A 17,355-nucleotide genomic window follows, 5' to 3' on the forward strand; every position below is an offset into this window, starting at 1 on the left:
CAATGATGAAACTACAACCAATTATCGGTGGACTAGATATTCAAATAATACACAATTAATACATGTACACAAATGCAAATATTTTTCTGTGATTTTCTGAAAGCATTTGATAACGACATAAGAAAACTGTACCAAAACAAATAAAAACGAAATGCGTAAGCAAAAAAAAACTCGTAATGGTTCGTATTGCAGTCAACCAGAGTCAAATGAAAGAAATCCGATGCCACATAACTGCTCTTCAATTTGGGGCAGATCAAAACGAACTTTGACCTTGACGAGTAAAGGGGCAGATTGTATCTGACGTCACCTGTTAGACCTTCGTTTTTTATTGGCGAATTGCGTGCAAAGATACATAACACTTCACACGCTTTACTTCTGTGGTCTATTTTTGAACAATACAAGCATAATATGAACTATTTTCAGCCGGGTAAACAAAATAGTTACTAAATATTTAATCAGGGATATAAATTACTATAAAACGCCTATCAGATTAAGCTGAGGACGCATCAAAGCCTTAATGATCTCATATCTACTAATTTGTTTCAGTGTTTTAACTTCAAAAGGTATCTGCGTATCAATATGTCAGTTTTGTGAGATGCAAAGAGAATTATTACCCATAGAGCACGATTGCGTTGCGTGTAGTATAGTTCATTTGTATTCCGTACCGCGTTAACGCGAACCAAAGAACTTCGTATCAATTTTGAATCTGTATATCACCGCAGACCTACATCCTGGTAATAATGCAAAAAAATGATGAAATTAGGTACGAACCCAGTATGCGTTAACTTGTTATGACCTTGTTCAATGGCAGCCAACACAAGAAGGATATACACAAACAGGTAACACACATACAAAAAACACTATCAAGGAACACACAAACAATAACAAAACAAACAAGGAACACACAAACATTAAAAAACACAAACAAGATATACACAAACAGGTAACACACAAACAAGATGTACACAAACAGGTAACACACAAACAAAATATACACAAACAGGTAACACACAAACAAGATATACATAAACAGGTAACACACAAACAAGATATACATAAACAGGTAACACAAACAGGTAACACACAAACAAGATGTACATAAACAGGTAACACACAAACAAGATATTCATAAACAGGTAGCACACAAACAAGATATACATAAACAGGTAGCACACACACAAGGAACATACACACAATTAAAATAATATAAGGAACACACAAACAAGAAACACACAGACAATAAAAAACACAAAGAAAAAACGAACAATAAAAACACAAACAAGGAACAAACAAATAATAAAAACATTAAAAAGGCACGCACAAACAATAAATATACAAACAATGAATGCACAAACAAGGAACATACAAACAATGAATGCACAAACAAGGAACAACCAAATAATGTTCGAAGGTTAGTCGGTGTTCGAGGGTAAACCGTTGCCCGACGGTTAAACCAGTGTGCGAGTGTTTTATTAGTTTACAATGTAAAACCGGTGTAAAATATTTTTTTCGTCAGAATAACTAACTTGTTTAAGGTTTGCTGCCTCTATTATTTAAAGTTACTATCGAGATCAGTTTAGATAAACATTCTTTTTCTATCATTCATACATTGTATAGATTTCGCTCGAGTTGGTGTGTATGAGTACAATGAGCAATCAAAGTTCTTATAAACTGTATAAGGTTGTCTTTTATATGGTAGATGATCAGCTTCAGATGGCTGGTGTTACACCTAAAACAGGACCCCCTCCCTTCCCCGCCCATGGTCTTGTCTCGACGGTAACCCCAATATTTGACTATATAGATCAACCTTCCAGTTGCCGACAAAGTATTCTTCTGTCAATGTTGCTTGCTTACAATAATGGCTTTTTAAAATACGCTCATACTGAAAGAAAGTTGAAACATCGGACCAGCGAATATTATTAAAGATTTTCTCGGTCGATTGAATCCATATGTATGACATTTAAAATTTGGAGGTTTGGAGGAGTGTTAAAATTTAAATTCCCGGTTTGTTTAGTCAACTGCCTTGGAAGAGAGCCATGTTCTGACAGTACCGTGTATAATGTTAACTATCACGTGACAAGAATCATTCATATTGGCGTTTTTCATTCATATATTTTATAAACGCCTTTCTGATAGTGGAAAAGATTACTATTTTTCATAATTCAGTATTGAATAGTGTTTTGACATATCTTTAATATGTCTCATTTGCATAATACAGGCTGTCAAACTTTAAATGCGAATTCAGCTCGTTTTTATACTCAAATAGATTATTATTTATTATTATTTTTTTCTTTGGACGAGCCTACATTTGTAAACGTGCGATATGGTCTAGTTCAGTCTTTCGTATATTTTATAGAGATGTCAGAGAAAAGGCGACGACAAAGGGTACTAAAGGTTTTGTGCAATATGTATTAAACAACACTTAAACACGAGTATTACCATAAACTGACCAGGCGCGTAGCTACCTATAAGCGAGCACGCGGCTGAATCCACATGATTCTGACAAAAAGAAATAATAAAAAAAATCATCCAGACTTGCAGTATGCGTACTTGAATACATTCTCCTTAAACTGTCCGTTGTCCAGTACTAAATAAAGCAGAATTCACAGAAAGCACCAGATTGCACCATTGTTTTCAAAACTTTCCGAGGGTGCATGCCCCCGGAACCCCCCGAGCACAATTATGAATCCACATGAAAAGGGGCCTAGCTACGCCCCTGCTAACCAACAAGAGAAATTAGTATTCAGTTCCTGATTCGTACTTTTCGCTTAACTCGATCAGGCTATTGCTCTTTTAAACATAAAAGTTCAGAATCATTAGCATATGAGCATTACCTTGAGATTAGCATATGAGCATTACCTTGAGATTAGCATATGAGCATTACCTTGAGATTAGCATATGAGCATTACCTTGAGATTAGCATATGAGCATTACCTTGAGATTAGCATATGAGCATTACCTTGAGATTAGCATATGAGCATTACCTTGAGATTAGCATATGAGCATTACCTTGAGATTAGCATATGAGCATTACCTTGAGATAAGCATATGAGCATTAACTTGAGATTAGCATATGAGCATTAACTTGAGATTAGCATATGAGCATTAACTTGAGATTAACATATGAGCATTACCTTGAGATTAGCATATGAGCATTACCTTGAGATTAACATATGAGCATTACCTTGAGATTAGCATATGAGCATTACCTTGAGATTAGCATATGAGCATTACCTTGAGATTAGCATATGAGCATTACCTTGAGATTATTGAATTTCACCTTCTGTTCAAGTCCGCATTGAACATCCTAATTTACATTGTTTTCCTAAAATGTTCATAGTCAAATTAAAAGATGTTTATATGTGTGTTTGAGTGCGTTTGTGCGTGTGTATGTGCATGCGTTGTGTAAAGTTAAGATATGACTTTATGTTTTATGAATACTTACCCTTTAGTGAGGAGAAATATATAGAACGAATTATGTTCGTGTCATCAAGAAGCGAAGATGCGACAACATGAAATTTGTTTCGCATCTTCGCCTTTAGAACTTTCGCTTTGTTAATGTGCGAAAATAATTGTTGTTCAGACTCATTGTTGGTTGTTCAGACTCATCGTCTGTTGTTCAGACTCATCGTCTGTTGTTCAGACTCATCGTCTGTTGTTCAGGCTTATCGTCTGTTGTTCAGACTCATCGTCTGTTGTTCAGGCTCATCGTCTGTTGTTCAGGCTCATCGTCTGTTGTTCAGGCTCATCGTCTGTTGTTCAGGCTCAACGTCTGTTGTTCAGTCTCATCGTCTGTTGTTCAGGCTCACCGTCTGTTGTTCAGGCTCATCGTCTGTTGTTCAGGCTCATCGTCTGTTGTTCAGACTCATCGTCTGTTGTTCAGTCTCATCGTCTGTTGTTCAGGCTCATCGTCTGTTGTTCAGGATCATCGTCTGTTGTTCAGGCTCATCGTCTGTTGTTCAGGCTCATCGTCTGTTGTTAAGGCTCACCGTCTGTTGTTCAAAATGTCAAACTATACATCACTGCTTTTGTGGCTTAGTGGTTAAGGCTTGTGTTCTCTATTTTTTTATTGACTTTCCGGCGATGGTTCGCACCCCACTAAAAGCAAGATAGTTTGAATACTTAAAAAAATAATTCGATATCAGAGAGTAAAATAATGATAAAATAAGTGTTTCCATATGCATTACAGGGAAAACTTGTAACGGTCCAAAACATGAGCAAGTCCCTTTAAACTAGTTTACGAGTATTCAGCCTAAAACTTGTCACAATATCTAAAAATAGTTGTGAACTTAAAAAATATAAGCGGGACAAGAATCCACTTTAAGACAATGAATAAAAGGTAAGAACAAATCGTATAAGCAGAAAAAATATATATTTCCTGTTTTGATGTAGGCGCTAGTGTGTGTGTGTGTACTGCGTCTGACATTTGCTGTCTAAACACGAGCTGGTTTCCGCTGGTTCATATGCACGCTAATGTCGAACAGGCATTCGGAACACCTCGGCCATTTTATCATCGAAAACAACCTTGGATGTATGCCGGTACATCAGTAAAAGCAGTTCGTAAAACTTTAAATATAGTATTAATGAATTGTAGTGTTTTAACTTGTATTTTTATTACTAAATTTAAAATGATTGACAGTGAAGTGTATAAGTTCGTATATACTTAAAATCTCAAGATAAAGTCATTAAGTTCATTTGCTCTATTGAAATTACTACGCGATCTACTTGCAGCGTAGTTAAACTGTAAAGATTTCTGACGTTGTAAACCGTCCATATACATCTGAGGTTGATTTCGATGAAAAATGGCCGAGGTATTCCGATGGTAGAAAAGGCTTTAATGTTTAGTTTTACATAATAAGGACGGTCTTAGTGTCACTGTCACTACTTTGAACAAACATTTTAAAGAAGAATCTTATCCTAATACAATACTTAGTGATAAAAATGTCTTAAAAATATGGACCGCAATCCTCAAACATTAATCGAATTTTAATGATTAATTTTCCAATTGACGATAAGTGATGGTCGTGGTGATAGTTAGATAACCTATAAATGATCGTTATGGAAGAGCATTAACCTTGTACCCAAGGTTTTAACAAGTTTATGAAAAAGACATAATAAATTATAAAGACGTGCATTATCTCTTTTATAGTGTTCGTGATTTTTTATAACAAAGCTGTTATCCTAGGAATATTCTCGTCGTAACAAAATAGATAGATGCCCTTTTTTGAATGCCGTCAATATGTTCACAACGGGACGTCATCAATACTGTCAAGTATATTTTGGACGTCACGAAAAGTGTCAGATTATATACACAACGAGACGTCGCAAAACTGTCAAAATCGGACCTCCTGACAATGTATGCTACAGCGGCGATGATGTTACATTTTGAGGCAGAAAGTACAGTGACAGGCACAGAAGCCTTAATTCAAGTTTTGTTTTAAGGTATCTGATGTACAAATAATGTTGTCACATCCATCTCCACATCCAATAGCCTAAATACAAATCCAGTAGACTAAAACTATATCCAGTAAGGTTAAACGGCATCCAAAATCCACATAAGGTCGCCTTAATCCAAATCCAGTAGCCTTAAATCACACCCGGAGCGTGAAACCACATCCAATAACCTACAAGTACGTTCAAAGTCTGCATGCAGTAGCAAAATCCACATCCAAAGACCACATACATGAGCCTAAAACCACAACTAGTTACCTAAAACCACATCCAGTAAACTAAATCCACACCCAGTAACTTAAAACCACCTTCAGTAAGCTAAAACCTCATACAGGAGCCTAAAACCACATCCACTAGCGTAAAACAACATCTAGTTACCTAACACCCCATTCAATAACCTAAATAAATATCTAGTAGCCTAGAACAACATCCAGTAACCTAAAACCACCACCAGTAAGCTAAGCCACAAACAGGAGCCTAAAACCACAGGCAGTAGCCTACAACCATATCTAGTAGCCTAAAATAACACCCAGTAGCCTAAAACCACATCTGATGGCATGAAACCACAACATACAGTAGTCTAAAACCACATCCAGTAGTCTAAAACATCATACAGGAGCCTAAATCCACAGCAAGTAGTCTTTAACCACATCTAGTTACCTAAGACCACATTCATATACCTTAATACACACCTAGTAGCCTAAAACTACATCCAGTAAGCTAAAACCACACACAGTGGCCTAAAACTAGATTCAGTAACCAAAATCCACATCCGGTAGCCTCAATCCACATCCAGTAGTGTAAAACCACATCAATTACAATAAATTACCATCCAGTAACCTAAATCCATATCCAGAAACATATAACCACATCCAGTAGCCTAAAACAACAAACAGTATCCTAAAACCACACCCAGTAGGCTAAAACCACATCCAGTAACCTAAACCCACGTCCAGTACCGTAAAACCTCACCCAGTAGCTTAACACCACAGTCAGTACCATGACAACCTCATCCAATAACCTTTTACCACATACACTAGCCTAAATCCAAATCCAGTAGCCTAAAACCACACCAAGCTAGCTAAAACCACACACATTCGAGTTTAACAACATCCAGTACCCTAAAACCACATCTAGTAGCTAAACACCACATTCAATACCCTAAAACCACGCATAGAAAGTAAAAACTACACAGAGTAGAATAAAACCACATGTGGTGAGCAAAAACCACGCACAGTCGGGTAAAATACTATCCAATGCCCTACAACCACATCAAGTAGCTTCAAACCTTAATCCACATCAAGTTCCCATAAACCACACCCAGTAGCATAAAACCACATCCAGTGCCCTAAAATATCCAGTAACCTAAATCCACACCCAGTTACATAAAACCACATTCAGAAGGGTAAACCACACCTAGTAGCCTATATTCATATTCAATAGCCCTAAACCATACCCAGTAGCATAAAACCACATTTAGTAACCTTAAACCACATTCACTTGCCTAAAGTCACATCCAGTATCCTAAAACAACACACAGCAAGTTTTAACCACATCCAGTAACCTTAAACCACATGTTCTAGCCGAAAACCACATACAGTAGCCTTAAACCACATCCAGTAAGCTTAAACCACATCCAGTAACCTGAAGCCACATCTACTAGCCTAAAACCACATCACGAAGCCTTAAACCATATCCAGTAACCTTAAACCACATCTACTAGCCTAAAACCATATCCAGTAGACTTAAACGACATCCAGTAACCTTAAACCACATTCAGTAGCCTTTAACCACATGTTATGGCCTAAGACCACATACAGTAGCCTTAACACACATCCTGTAAGCTTAAACCACATCCAGTAACCTTAACACATCTACTAGTCTAAAACCACATCCAGTAACCTTAAACCACATCTACTAGCCTTAAACTACATCAAGTAGCGTAAAGCCACACACAGTAAGCTTAAACCACATTCAGTAGCCTTTAACCACATCTACTAGCCGAAAACAACATCCAGTAGCCTAAAACAGCATCCAGTAAACTTAAACCACACCCAGTAACCTTAATCCACATTCAGTAACCTTAAACCACACCCAGTAACATAAAAACACAAACGGGAACGTAAATTTACATCCAGTCACGTTAAACCACATTCTGAAGGGTAGAACACATCTAACAGGCTGCAACCACACACGGGAGCTTAAAACAACATCTAGTAAGCTAAAACCACACATAGTAGCCTTAAACCACATCTAGTAACCTAATCCATACCAAGACGTTAACACCCACATCCAATATCCAGATCCAGGTGTCTAAAAACCACATCGTTAGCTTAAACCCACGTCCAAGAACACATCCAGACGCCAAAAACCACACATAGAAGCTAACGACCATATACAGTAGCTAAAACCGCATTCACTAGCCTAAAGCCACACCCAGAAGCTAAATACCATATCCAGTAGCTAAAACACACATTCATTAGCCGAAAGCCACACCCAGAAGCTAAATACCATATCCAATAGCTAAAACACACATTCATTAGCCTAAAGCCACACCCAGAAGCTAAATACCATATCCAGTAGCTAAAACACACATGCATTAGCCTAAAGCCACACCCAGAAGCTAAATACCATATCCAGTAGCTAAAACACACATTCATTAGCCTAAAGCCACACCCAGAAGCTAAATACCATATCCAATAGCTAAAACACACATGCATTAGCCTAAAGCCACACCCAGAAGCTAAATACCATATCCAGTAGCTAAAACACACATGCATTAGCCTAAAGCCACACCAGAAGCTAAATACCATATCCAATAGCTAAAACTCACATTCATTAGCCTAAAGCCACACCCAGAAGCTAAATACCATATCCAGTAGCTAAAACACACATCCATTAGCCTAAAGCCACACCCAGCAGCTAAATACCATATCCAGTAGCTAAAACACACATCCATTAGCCTAAAGCCACACCCAGAAGCTAAATACCATATCCAGTAGCTAAAACACACATCCACTATCCCAAAGCCACACCCATAAGCTTAGCCATATCCAGTAGCCATAACCATTTCATGATATTGTTTGTCGGGAACGAAACCATAGCCCAACGACTCAAAGAGACAAACAAATAAGAACACACATTCAGTGAACAATAATAGCAATAATTAACGATGAATAGTGGGGATGCCGTCTTGGAACGGCCAGCAATAACAAAGCTTTACAGTAAGTGTTAAACCGGTTTAATGACACTCAATGCCACTCGTACAAAACAGTGTACTCTTAAGTACATTTGAACTATAAATAGTGTTACTAAATATGGAGAAAACATAATGATACTATGCCAATTTTTGTATTAGTGGTTTATTCTAGTGCACTGGTACTTCGGGGCATTCGGAACACCTCGGCCATTTTCCAACGAAAACAACCTCGGATGTATATAGACGGTTTACAAAGTCAGAGATCTTTACATTTAACTGCGGTGCAAGAAGATCGCGTAGTAATTTCAATTAAGAAGTTAAATTTAATGACTTTACTCATTTGAATCTTAATTATTATGCAATAATACACTTCACTGACAATCAATTTAAACTTAAATATGCAAAGTACGCGTTAAAACACTACACTTAATTTATACTATTATTTAAATATAACGAACTACTTCTACTGGCATACATCTGAGAATGTTTTCGATGGAAATTTGCCGAGGAGTTCCGAATGACTTATAGGGTTTTTCTGGCGGAATGTTTGTCGTTTGCCACTTCGCGATGGAGAATCGAGCGTTAGTATTTGCGAATATAATGGATTGTTTTTGAGAAAATATTTATGAGCGTCAATAAAACATTTCAATCTGTATTCTTTTTTTACTGAGAATAGCGTCGTGAGGTCCTGAAAGTCGAAAAGGGTGTCTTGGTATTGACAAATTGAAGGAGTTCAATTCACGAACCGATAGTCCAGAAACTTTTTCGACTTTTAGAACCTTATGAAACATTTCACAGCGCATGCATTCCGTGCGTATCATATTTGTTAAGATATTTAAAATTTGTTTTTTCTTTGTTTTATTCAAATACTCATTTGTCTTCTCGAATTTGACTACACCTGCTCCATTATATTCGTAAGAAGATCATGATTTTCAATCGAGAACTTTTGCCGCTGCCATTTCAACCAGTATTCTTGAATTGGTACCACAAGAAGATCCAGGAGGGGGACGCAACTGGCGCCGCCTCCCCTAAAATCGTCCAAGTTTACGTTTTATTTCAATACAGGAGAAAAATACACGCACAAAATGCACCATTTCGGACTAGAAATTGTTTTTAAAAAGTTGGAGTACACCCAAATCCCCATGTCAACAGTTTAAATCAAATAAATCTTGGTGCTGATGGAGGTGTGCAAGTCAAAGGGTTACGCCCTTAAGTTACGCCCCCTTCTTACGTCAAATCCTCGGTCTGTCCATGGGTACTGGTCACGATCCTGTTTGATGCATTTTATTTAGGACATTTAACTCCAAGTGAGTAAAGTTTGCGTGACACAGCAAAATCACTTCCGACAGATGTTTAAAGAAACACATGCATGGTACATAATAACGAACTCGCACATATCACTACAATATCTAGATGTCTTTTCACTCGGGGGCGGCCAATGTTAGCTCGCACGACCCCCTACAAACTTTATCAATGATTTATACCGCTTTTCTGACATCGTCATCGTAAGAAAATGATACAAATGATACATGAGCTGGACTGACAATGCCTTCAATACAATATGCTAAGACCTAAATGTGTGCCTGCGTAAATATTTATACACTGGAGTCAACGTAAAGGATTAGGCACCTAAATAAACTGTATTCAAACGTAGGATTAACATTTTTGTGACAGTGATCCCCCAATTACGCAGATTTTTTGCCAAATAAGCTTATTTCGGCTACCTTCGACTTGTTTTGATGTAAATATAAATGAGACACCATTGCTCCATACAGGGACACAGTAGATAGGCGTTGTCGCTAGCCACACGGGACACAGGGGGATCTGGATGTCAGTAAAAATAGAGAATAAAACAGACGTTTATCAAGTTATTGTCGTATTGTTTACACAACAGTGTGAATGATTTTGACACGACGGTATGGTATGAGTTTTGAATACAAGTAAGTAAGTAAGTTGTGGGTGTGTAAGTTTATTTATACTCGCACTCGGGCCTTGCCCATTTGGCGAGTGCTCCGTTAAGAGTGTTAGTCATAATAGGTTTTTGGAGCATAGTGCACAGACAGAATCTAACCCTGGTTAGAGCTACCCTGGTTCTTTAACGTGCACCAGTGTATGGCACTGTCACACGGGACTCCAATTTAACGTCGCTCCCGGAAGACAATTAATATTTTAGTGATGCAGCGGGGAATCGAACCTGCGACCCCTGGATTGATAGTCAAGTGTGTTACCACTAGACCACGGATCCGCCAGTAAGTAAGTAATGAGAGTAGAGTAGAGTAGAGTAGAGTAGAGTAGAGTAGAGTAGAGTAGAGTAGAGTAGAGTCAGTAAGTTGTTTATTATTGTGATATGTGCAATTGAAACAAAACATAATTACATGTACATCATATCTACAAAAGGTTTCCCCCGGCCAGACGGGTATGTAAGTCACCAAATTCGTTGATGCACTATGCATTCGGTTTTATTACCAAATAAACGACAAAGGGAAGAACATGTTGAATTAAAATGAAAGATATTCCATTTGAGGTAATTTGCGAAATGGCTGGAAATATCAGATTACATTTTGAGTGTTCCCCTAATTATTCCAAAATAATTAACGAAATCGTTTAAAACCAAATTACATCAGCAATCTTTTTGTTTAAACCTTTGTTGTTTTTGAGAAAATAAATCCATTCGACATTTGGCCTCGATGCAAAAAAAATAATCACATAAACGAAACTTTAATTGAATTGCACCAAGACCGAAAGTTTTGAAACAATAACATGCATACAATTTGCACAAAGTCTAAATATGATATGACCACAGCTTACGTAATGATATTCTTCTGTAATATAGATATTTAATTATCCCCCTAAAGTGCTTTGAAGTTAAAGGAAATGAGTAATAGAGAATGAGTAATTTTGCTTTTATCTATGTCAGCTTGTTTTCTTTTTCCTTGAGTTTTTTTGTACTCTGATTAATCATGGTACAATATTATCTTCACAGCAGACTTTAAATAAACATGCTGTGAACAATATATCTTGAACTAATCCCAAATCAGCTAGACTATGAAGCAGGACAGAAGTCGTCTGCCTCGCTGAAACACCATGCCCCACTCAGAATGACATATTAATCCATTATATTTATGGATTTTTATTTACAATACTTATTAAAAACTCATTAGAGCCACTACAAACTGATTTCGTATAAAAAACAACGCTACAGTCCTCTTATAAACAGTAAACACAACGCACTAACCAACCTTTTTACTTTTTCATGTAAACAAAAACTCTGAATTGGAACACGGTGAATAAACCACGTGATTTGACGTCATATGTACACACAAAGTTGATGTATATAGCTGACATGTTTCAGTCGGACATGAGTGTTTTTCAATTGTGTTTATTTCCCAAAAATGGCTCATGCTGAAAAAACCAAGCGCAAGATGACTGAGAAAGGATTAAGTATGTGTACGAAAACCATCCTGTTGCTCAGGTGAGGAAGAGTGATAAGAAAAAAAAGTCATAATTATATTGTCCGGCGGAAAATTGTCCGAACTACGCTTCAAGTTTTTGTTTACATGCGATATAACATACAAGATAGAAGAATCTTTATTGTAAGTCGAGTACATGTTAACAAATAGCATACGCTCAATGAGCTATTTTCCGACATGGTGTGATATTTTAACCACGCGGTTAGTACATCGTTTTTTTATATGTGTTAATTTATGTTACTTAATATTGTGCTATGCTTTGGAAATGTTGTTCCGTGTTTTCGAGAAGTAATGCGCTCGAAAATCGGTTAAATCCTCGAATTGAATCCTTTGTTTTGCTGATCGTTTCAAATTGGTATCCCAAACGATGTTGTATTATTCATTAGGACTGTACGTGTGTGTTGTTTTTGTGTGTCTTTTATCGCCTGTTTGGCTTAAGAATTTCATATCCGTGCCATCAAAATTGCTTGGTTGAGTCCCCCTATACCATACCGATTACACACTTACACTGTGGAATTGTTGTTCTTAATATCTTTGAATAGGATTTTTTTAAAGATGCACTCTTACTTTTATGACTAAGCAGTCGTAATATTTGTGCGTTTTCAGCTATTATATGCACGGTTACAATGTTGTTATCAGTAATTAATATTTTCCATAAATGCATTATTTAGTAAGTTCGCTGACCGTTTATTGGCGGAAACTCCATATTTCATTGACAAACGAAAGTATTAATTGCGTGAGTGTAACCATACGTATGTAGTTTGCCCCGTTAACTTCGGTTCTGCTTATCAGCCATGAGGTCAGATAATGCTTACTAAAGGTATTGTTGGCTAACATTTGCGATTTTGTTTCCCCGCTTGTAGTGTATGCGCTGTGATGCAACAGGGATACACAACAAAACAGTTAGCTAACGTGAGCGACTGTAAGCGTTAACTGAACGGTACAACAGGATAATAGTGTTTCACTTCTGCACGTGTCTCGTGTGTTTATCATAAATTGCATTAATTAGTGTTAATAACACAATGCAAATAACAGGGACGAGCCCACTAACCAAATGTGTTACTATGCCTATGTCTAAGTGCACGAGGACCAAAGGCTTACACTCAATTAGAGATACTCACCGTGACATGATTAATTACAATACAGCCTAGTTTTTAACCAATGAAATTGCATATAGGCAATCATAAAGTTTTTGGCTCAATAATCAAGAATTTCAACTTTCGCAAGTGTTTAAAAGTCCGCCTATTGCCACTCATCCGAGTCACACTCACTGCGTCAGATTTTGCGTTTACTATGTGTCGGCCGATGAAGTTGTATTCTTAGTCAGAAGACCTGAAGTTATATCTAAATAATTAAGATATTGCTTCGTGCCATCTTATTATTTCAAAATATAAACAATATTGTTATCACTTTAAGTTGTAGTTATCACTTGGGAAGGTCAGTGAAAAAAAACGAGCTCAAAATGCACATGGACCAAAATGTCGTTGTCACTAGAAGTTGAGGCTATCACCTGGGATGGTCAGTGAACAAAACGAGCTCAAAATACACAGGAACCAAAATATCGTTATCACTAGAAGTTTGGGTTATCAGAACAGAACAGAACAGAACAGAATTTTATTACACGTAAACTATATAGTTTTTTTTTTGTGTTTCATATACATATTTTATAAATTACAATTACAATTATACAATGTAGTGTGAAATATTAAATAAATATTATAATTAATCTATTTTTAAGGATGAACTGGAATAGAAAACACGAATCAATCAAACTATAATAGTATACAATACAATAACCAATAGTTTGCTTTTTATATACTAGTATATGTTGGAACAAATGATATCAATTGATCAATTTCTAACAATAAAACAGACTCACATAGTATATATCAACATAAATAGTAACCAGTGGTTACACATGTTAACAAAGCATACCACATGGAAAATTTATGATATGCTTAACAAATAAAGGGTCTGCTACCTCACGTACAATGTCAGTGAACTTATTTACAATATGGTCAACATTTTGTGCATCACTATTTTGGACTAAATTGTTAAAATCATTTACTCTAGTAATCAAATTATTTCTAAAGGTATCCTTCTCCTCGTCATTCCATTTCAAAAATTCACCCATATATGGTTCTTCTTTCAATACATGTGTGTTACAAACAATATCAAAAGACAATGGGGCATGGTCACTGAAATCATTAAAATGGCAAACAGTGAATTTTGAACAAAATTAAAGTTATTTTCATTGATTATCAAATAGTCAATAACACTGGAACCTTTAGTATTGAAACATGTATATTTACCTACGCCACAGTCTAAACCAAGGCCGCCATTTACGATTCTTAATGCAGTGGCTTTACATAAGTCCAATAATTTATAATTTATTACCGTGAGAGTTACTGCCCTTGTCCATCGAGTATCTCGGTATCGGAATATCGCATACATAATTTTCATCATCAATATCCGGTACATAAGTGTCACAAATAATACTATCGCTTTTACTTGAAGTTCTGGCATTAAAATCCCCAGCAATCATAACAGTGCCTAATGAATTATAATAATTTATATCATCACCGAGGCATTCGAAGAGATCAACGTCAATCAAATTTGCGATAGGCGATGAGTCAGCCCACATATACACTGCTGCAAGATATATGACGTTATCATTATTAAAAAAAAATGTTTATCCATTTTTAGCCATATAATAGTATCATGTGTATTTTTAACTATAGATATGCCTTTCTTAATGTTATTTCGTACATAAATGACAATGCCACCACTATTGCGTTTGGCGTGCCTATGCCTATATTTCCTATAATAGTTAAAACAATTGAATCCTGAAAGATCAATTTTACTGGATTTACATGTCCATGATTCAGTCAAAATAATAACATCATGTTGCACAAGAAAAGAAGTAAAGTTTTGGTCCTCGCCTTTATCACCTTCGAACGGTCAGTGAAAAAAGCTCAAAATACATATGGACCAAAATATCGTTATCACTAGAAGTTGGGGTTATCACCTTCGGTCGGCCAGTGAAAACACGAGTCCAAATGGGGTGTAAATAGGTTACGGAGTTTGAACATCACAAGAGAGTCCAAACTTGTATCCATAACAATAACATTTCAATATGTAACTATCAAGTTATGACAGCAACACTATTACTCAACTAAGACCCGGGTAATATTAAACGGTTACGGAATATGAACATCACAAGAGTCCAAACATGTATCCATAAAAGTGACTTGTAACTCTCAAATGATGACAGGAACAATATTACTCAACTGAGCCCCGGGTAATTCATGGCATCCAACTGATTTGATAGATCTGGCTCAGGTGAATTGACTCATCCAACTACTTTCTCCGGGCCATTACAATAACATGTTATTGCACCATTTATGACTAAAAGGCAATAACTTCTTTATCACACCATGTTTAATATTTATGAATGAGCAGCAAGTCCATTAAGCAACAACAATTTGCACTCTTTACTTTTTTCATAATATTATAGATATGACTCACATGTGATGTGATTATTTAAACGAAACATCAATTTTATGACTGAAAAGGCAGTCAGTGATTCATATTCAGTCTGTAGAGACGATTTATTTACCGATGATTGACACAAAAACTTAATTTGTATTAATCATTACGCAGATGTGAACGATGTTTTCTGGATTTAAAGCGTAAACAGAAAAAAAACCCTGATGAAAGTGTTCACGTTCATTTGTGTATCAAACGCGGTCTGCGCTTTCAAAGTATGATGTAACACTTGTAATAAAGTCATTATTAGTATTATTGTCACAATTTCCTGGTTACGCTGCTTTAATTATTCATGTTTCAAAAACAATACATAAATATGTTTATTCCTTGTCCTTATAAATCCAAATAGGAATGGTAGTGGTGTTTATAGATGGTCGTTTGTGTGCGTCCGAATGATATATCTTACAGATGAAGAAGAAAAAGAAGAAGAAGAAGGAAGAAGAAGAAAAAAAAGAAGAATAGGAAGAGAAATAAAAGAAAGAAAGAAAGAAAGAAAGAAAGAAAGAAAGAAAGAAAGAAAGAAAGAAAGAAAGAAAGAAAGAAAGAAAGAAAGAAAGAAAGAAAGAAGAAGAAGAAGAAGAAGAAGAAGAAGAAGAAGAAGAAGAAGAAGAAGAAGAATATAAGTTTCAATCAAATGTCTTGCATCAAATTGCAAGAAATTACATCCTGAGTTGGAGCCCCGGTCAATCGTCGTTCGATTGAAATAGCATAACACTGGCGCCCCATTTCAGCGGTATCAGCGCTATTTTTTCTTAAAAGGGACCGGAAAATAAAAACTTCACAGTATATGCTTCATGAAGCGACTTGTTACATCGCGTTCCTACATCCAGAGAACCCATCCATGTTGAGACGAATGTGAGATTTAGCGCTCGTAATTCCAAGGTCTCCTCTGTTTGTGCAGATCGCTTATTTACAAACGATGTATTGATATTTATGTAAACTACGTCATTAAAATGAGTGCAATATGGTTTGGTGTTACTGGAATAGACACTGTATTTTTCAGTACACCCTAAAAATCTAAATTATTGCGCAATGGTCAAATGGCTACTCGAGCGGGTATACAAAGCTAAGATTAAAAGACATGTACTTAGATATAGGACTGCCGCTCTGGCTCCTTATTTCCTAGAAATAGACAATACATTTCTGGCGGCATTGATACATTTGACAATATCACTCTTGCGTCAGTACACCCCCTCGCTACCTTTGACAGTTTTAGGACAGCGAGGACATGGGGGTAGATACGGAGTGGGGGAGGACAAAGCACACCGAACGATCAAAGTTTAATGGTAATATCTGCTTCTGTATTTACTGTCACTGACATACTTTTCGCTTTCACTCATTGATACACATTTAGAAACAAGAAATGTCAAAGGAATATATCCACCCACATGGCATAAGTCAAAACAAAAGGACATTATTTTTACATTATTGAAACAGTAATTTAGAAATTGAAAATATGATATTGCTTTTTTGTTTGCATAAATCACAACCCTGCCATTTGGTAACAATTGCAGTAATGGCATTATGTGCCACAATGAAAGGGAGCAGCGGACCTATAGTAATTGAATATGTTTGACGAAAGTCGTACCGACCAGTCATTGAAAAAAATGTGTGTTACCCTTAGTACGTTACAAAAAGAAATAACTACTGAGAGCTGCTTTATGGCTTTCTACACGCAATGTTAAT

This window comes from Mya arenaria, chromosome 5, assembly GCF_026914265.1.
Source record: "Mya arenaria isolate MELC-2E11 chromosome 5, ASM2691426v1".
In the NCBI taxonomy this organism is placed as follows: Eukaryota; Metazoa; Mollusca; class Bivalvia; order Myida; family Myidae; genus Mya; species Mya arenaria.